Here is a 6,828-nt window from a genome sequence, read left to right as displayed (position 1 = left end):
TTTTTGCGAACCAGGTTCCTCATTCCAAACCCTGGGATGTAATCAATACCTTTGTGACTTTTTTGCCTATATAATCTTGGAGCTGCAACCATCTTGTTACTATGTGATTTGGGGAATGGCACCTCATAGTCCCAGATTGCAATAAATGTGACTCTTTAATTCGACTTCTTGAGGCGTCCTTCTGTGATTCACGGGTTACATTACAACAATGTTCCCTCCCTCATCTGAGTAGCTTCAGATGATTGTGGTGTAAAGATGCTTATTTAGATGGAACCCTGCTGTCTCAAAGGCCCCCAGAAGTTCACTGCTGCCAGTGGTTCCTGAATGGTCAACATCAAACTGTTTGTATATGGCCTGCCACTTTTTGATGTTGTTCCACAAATACTTGAATTCCTAGAAACCCAGCTTGCCTGTTGTATTACTATCCACCAAGGCCACCAGGCAGCAACATGTGTCAATGCCAAAACCATCAGTCTTCAGATCAGGGTGTCGGGTCACCACTTTGTTGAGAATGTTCATGAGTTCTGTTGCACTGACTTCCATGTCATCTCCAGCCAGCTGGCAAATAGTCTTCAGAACTGTCAGACCTCCTCACTCTCATTGGCCTCAATGTTGGAGTAAAGGGTGCATGGGGGCAGGGGCTCTGGGTTATACTGCACAGCTGCCTCACTAATGATGGTGCTAATGACCCCACCTAGGATGCGAATGGCAGTTCCACCACCCCCACCGCTGACTCTGCCTCCATCACCACCGCTTCCACCTCTGCTGATCAGGCCTCCAAGCATATTCCCCAGGCCCCCGCCTCACCCGCTGTCACCACCACTGCCTCCCTTCAAGAATGGGTTAACCAGGAACATGGCACGAGTCTAGATTCCTCTCAAATCCAAGGACAGAGGGTGGAAGAGTGTCCAGGGGAGATAACAGGGGCAGGGAAGGTCTGGAGGTTCAAATCTCAGATCATCAGTCTGAGTCCTGAAGCCAAGACTTTAGGATCTCATCAGGTCTGGAGCTGTAAGGGTCTAGATTACGAAGTACAAGGTTAGTGCGGCTAGGCACTCCTGCCTCTCAACGGTACATGAGTCTTCTCCTCTCCACTGCTCCCCCAGTCTCTGGAGGCTTTGAGTATTTGCCTGATCTAATTAGTCAGAAGCAGCCTTTAACACTGTCCTGCACTAGAGATTGAAAGGAGTAGAGAGTCCTGACCGGTTTGGCTCAGTGGATAGAGCATTGGCCTGTGGACTCAAGGGTCCCAGGTTCGATTCCGGTCGGGGGCATGTGCCTTAGTTGCGGGCACATTCCTGGTGGGGAGTGTGCAGGAGGCAGCTGATTGATGTTTCTCTCTCATCGGTGTTTCTGACTCTCTATCCCTCTCCCTTCCTCTCTGTAAAAATCAATAAAATATATTTTTAAAAAAAAGAAAGGAGTAGAGAATCTACCTAATACATAGTAACAAACCCAAAGAGACAGCCAAAATGATGAAAAAAAGAAACAAACCCCAAATGAAAGAACTAGAGAATTCTATAAATGACATAAATGAACCAGAAATAAGAAATTTACCAAAGATAGTCTCTTCAATTTACCATCATTACAGAGTTCAGAGTAATGATGGTAAAGATGCTCAACAGCATAAAAAAGATATAGTAACTATGAAAAAAGATCAATCTGAGATAAAGAATGACATAATACAAATAAAGAACACATTGGAAGGAATACACAGCAGATTAGGGGAAGCTGAGGTTCAGATCAGTGAATTAGAAGACAGAGTTAGAAATATCACTCAATAAGAGAATCAAAAAGAAGGAACAATTTAAAAACATGAGGACAGTTTAAAGGAGCTGTGGGACAGTGTGAAACGTAACAATATTAGAATAGCAGGTGTGCCAGAAGAGGCAGAAAGGGAGAAAGGAATAGAGAATATGTTTGAAGAACTAATGGCAGAAAACTTTCCTAACCTGATAAAGGAAAATTACACAAGTTCAGGAGCCACAGAGAACCCCAAGCAAGAAGAGCCCAAACAAGCCCATGCCCAGACCACATCATAATTAAAATGCCAAATATTAAAGACAAAGAGAGAATCTTAAAGGCAGCAAGAGAAAAGCAAACTGGTACCTACAAAGGAGTTCCCATAAGGCTGACTCCTGATTCCTCATCAGAAACTCTACAGGCCAGAAGGGAATAGCATGAAGTACTCAAGGTAATGAAAAGCAAGGATCTGAGACCAAGATTACTGTTATCCAGCAAGGCTAAAGGCTATCATTCAAAAAAGACAGTCAAATAAACAGCTTCCCAGACCAAAAAAAAAAAAAAAAAAAAAAAAAAAAACTAAAGTACATCACCACCAAGCCAGCATTATAAGAAATGCTAAAGGCATTGCTGTAATGAGAAGAAAAAACAGAGAGAGAAACCTAGCCATACATAATTAAAATAGCAATAAATAAGTACCTAGCAATAATAACTCTAAATGTACATACATTAAATGCTCCAATCAAAAGGCGCAAGGAAACTGAAAGAATACGAAAACATGACCCCACTATATGCTGTCTATAATGGAACCACCTCAAAACAAAAGACACACAGAGGATGAGAGTGAAGGGATGGAAATTTTTTTTTCATGCAAATGGAAAAGAAAAAAATACTGGAGTAGTAATACTCATATCAGACAAAATAGACTTTAAAATGAAGGCCATCACAAGAGACAACAAAGGTCCCTACATAATACTAAAAGATCAATCCAACAAAAGGCTGTAACCCTGGTAAACATATATGCTCCAAATATGGGAGCACCTACATATATAAAAAAATTTCTAGAGGACTTTAATGGAGAGATTGACAACAATACAGTCATATGAGGAGGCTTTAACACCCACCTGACTTCACTAGATAGATCTTCCTGACAAAAACTTAACAAGGAAAGAGAGACTCTAAAAGACACACCGGATCAAATGGATTTAATTGACATTTATAGAATACTAGAGGTCAGTGCATGAAATTGGTGCATGGGTAGGGTTCCTAGCCCTGGCTGGTGATCAGGGTTAATCTGAGCCTTCCTTCCCCCAGCTGCTGGCTACCGGCCAGGGCCTTCCTTCATTCTGCCCCAGCCCCTGGTGGTCAGCACACATCATAGTGAGCAGTCGAACTCCCGGTCAGTCGAATTCCTGAGGGGACAATTTGCATATTAGCCTTTTATTATATAAGATATCACCCCAATGCAGCGCAATATACATTATCCACAAATGCACATGGATCATTCACAAAGGTAGACCACATATTAGGACACAAAACAAGTCTCTACAAGTTCAAGAAGATTGAAATATCAAGCATCCTTTCAGATCACAGTGGAATGAAATTAGAAATCAACTACAGTAAAAACATTCAAACACATGGAGGATAATTAGCATGTTATTAAACAATGAATGGGTTGCCAATGAGATCAAGAAGAAATGAAAAACTTTCTGGAAACATGAAAATGAACACACAATAACCCAAAATCTCTGGGACACAGCAAAAGCAGTCCTTAGAGGAAAGTTCATAGCACTATAGGCCTACCTCAAAAAAACAAGAAAAATAGCAATAAACTATTTAACCCCACAACTTAAAGAACTAGAAAGAAAACAACAAGAAAAGCCCAGAGTAAGGAAGGAAATAATAAAGATTACAGCAGAAATAAATAACAGACTAAAAAAAGTAATACAAAAAATCAATGAAAGCCAAGAGCTGGTTCTTTGGAAGGATAAACAAATTGATGAACTATTGGCCAGACTCAATGCAATCCCTATTAAGATACCAATGGCATATTTCAGAGATCTAGAATGACCTCTCCAAAAATTCATATTGAATAAAAAAAAGACTCTGAATAGCTGCAGCAATCCTGAGAAAGAAGAACAAAGTTGGAGGGATCACAATACCAAGCTATACTACAAAGCTATACTACAATATCAAGCTATACTACAAAGCCACTGTTCTCAAAACTACCTGGAACTGGCACAAGACCAGACATATAGATCAATAGAACAGAACAGAGAGCCCAGTAATCAACCCAAGCTATTATGCTCAATTAATATTTGACAAAGGAGGCAAGAGTATAAAATGAAGTCAAGATAGTCTCTTCAATAAATGGTGCTAGAAAAATTGGACAGGAACATGCAAAAAATGAAACTAGATATCCAACTTACACCATATACAAAAATAAACTCAAAATGGATAAAGGACTTAAACATAAGACAGGAAACCATAAAAATCTTGGAAGAATCCATAGGTAGCAAAATATCAGATGTATGTCATAGTGATATCTTTACCAATACAGCTAGGACAATGGAAACTAGGACAATGGAAACTAAGGAGAAAATAAACAAATGGGACTACATTGAAGTTAAAAGCACGAGATATCACCTCACACCTGTCAAAATGGCTATCATCAAAAAATCAACAAACAACAAGTGCTGGCAAGGATGTGGAGAAAGGGGAACACTATTTCACTGCTGGTGGGAATTCAGATTGGTGCAGCCATTATGGAAAACAGTATGGAGTTTCCTCAAAAAAATAAAAGTGGCACTCCCATTTTACCCAGTAATCCCATTTCTTCGAATATATCCCGGGAAATCAGAAACACCAATCAGAAAGGATATATGCACCCCTATGTTCATAGCAGCATAATTTATAATAGCTAAGATTTGGAAACAGCCTAAGTGCCCCTCAGCAGATGAGTGGATTTAAAAAATGTGGTACATCTACATGGTGGAATACTATGCTGCTGTAAAAAAGAAGGAACTCATCATTTGCAACAGCATGGATGGACCTGGAGAGCATTATGCTAAGCGAAATTAGCCAGTTGGAGGAAGATAAATATCACATGATCTCACTCATTTGTAGAATATACTGAACAAAATAAACCTATGAACAAAAATAGAGCCAGAGGAAAAGATATTTTAGACTGTAATAGAAATAATCCTGTTATTTGTAAATTTTAAATATTTCTACAACTTTTGTGATATTATATTATGTTAGTACAGTTTTGGTAATATTATTGTACTAGAGGCCCGGTGCACGAAATTCATGCAGGGGTGGGGGGTTGTCCCTCAGCCCAACCTGCACCCTCTCCAATCTGGGATCCCTCGAGGGATGTCCAACTGCCCATTTAGGCCCGATCCCACCAATCTCACAGTCCAGGATTGCTGGCTCCCAACCTCTCACCTGCCTCCCTAATTTCCTCTAACCACTTCCCTGCCTAACTGCCCTCCCTTGCCAGCCTGGTTGCCCCCAACTGCTATCCCTGCAGGTATGGTTTCCCCCAACTGCCCTTCCCTACAGGCCCGGGTCCCCCCCAACTGCCCTCCCCTGCAGGGCTGGTCGCGGCCAACTGCCCTCCCTTTCAGGTCTGGTACCTCCCAACTGCCCTTTTCTGCAGGCCTGATTGCTCACAGCTGCCCTCCCCTGCTGGCCATCTTGTGGTGGCCATCTTTGGCCACATGGGAATGGCCATCTTGTGTGTTGGAGTGATGATCAATTTGCATATTACTCTTTTATTAGATAGGATTTAAAATCTTTTTTTCTTGAAGTACTAATGTTTATTGCATGTAAATGGATAATTATTTTGTATCTACAATCTGGTAATAGATTTTTTTGTATATTGTAAAAACATTTTTTTAATGCTACAAATAAATAAATAATAAATAAAATAAAAGGGAAAATATTCTTGGGTGAGGATATTAAAAAAAATTGTCTGGCCAGAGTGGCTCAGTGGTGGAACATTGACCTATGAACCAGGAAGTCAAGGTTCAATTCCTTGTCAGGGCACATGCCCAGGTTGTGGGGTGTGCAGGAGACAGACACTGATTCTCTCTGATCATTGATGTTTCTCTCTCTCTCCCTCTCCCTTCCTCTCTGAAATAAATAACATATTTTTAAAAAGAATTGCCAACTAATAAAAAATAATAGTAATTTTAAAAAAGAATTGCCAACTTATGGAGGGATTACATAGGGAGAAAAATATATAATTTACCAAACTGTTCTTAAAAAAATCTTATATCTGAAAAGAGGAAAACTCTTGTTCTTTTAACATAGTGAAAAAAGAACAAAATTTTAACTTTGTGTTAGCTTACTTTTATATATATACTAGAGGCCCAGTGCACAAATTTCGTGCACTGGTGGGGGGTGGTCCCTCAGCCCAGCATGCGCCCTTTAGCAGTCTGAGGCCCCTAGGGGGATGTCCCCCTGCCAGCTTAGGCCCACTTCCCCAGGAGCAGACCTAAGCTGGCGGGTGAATATCCCACTCCCAGTCCAGTAACCCTCCCTAATTACCATGTGGCTTGCTGCTCCTTAGTGCTACCACAGAGAGGCTCCTGCCACCACCAGTGCACTTGCCAGCCATGAGCCCAGCTTCTGGTTGAGCAGCACTCCCTCTGTGGGAGTACACTGACCACTAGGGGGCAGCTCCCAGGTTGAATGTCTGCTCCCTGGTGGTCAGTGCATATCATAGCAACTGGTGGATCTGGTCATTCCACCATAATGGTTTCTTAGGCTTTTATTATACATATATCAATATCTATCAATATCTATCTATCTATTTATCTATCTATCTATATGTATATCTTTATCTATATCTATATCTATCTATAATTGACTTCAGAGAGAAAGGGAGAGGGAGAGAGAGATAGAAACATCAATGATGAGAGAGAATCATCAATGGGCTGCCTCCTGCATGCCCCCTACTGTGGATTGAGCCCACAACCCAGGCATGTGCACAGACCGGGAATTGAACCTCCTGGTTCATAGGTTCATGCTCAACCATTGAGCCACATCAGCCAGGCTGTGTTAGCTTACTTTTTTTTG

The 6,828-nt window shown here is 41.1% G+C and overlaps 1 pseudogene; it reads right to left on the bottom strand.

Moving 5' to 3' along the window:
* Nucleotides 1–234: 234 nt before the first annotated feature.
* Nucleotides 235–974, bottom strand: LOC102762216 (annotated as a pseudogene).
* Between the last annotated feature and the right edge of the window lie 5,854 nt (nt 975–6,828).

Source organism: Myotis davidii, unplaced genomic scaffold (assembly GCF_000327345.1).
Source record: "Myotis davidii unplaced genomic scaffold, ASM32734v1 scaffold388, whole genome shotgun sequence".
Classification (NCBI taxonomy): Eukaryota; Metazoa; Chordata; class Mammalia; order Chiroptera; family Vespertilionidae; genus Myotis; species Myotis davidii.
This window is presented reverse-complemented; position numbering and strand designations above follow the sequence as displayed.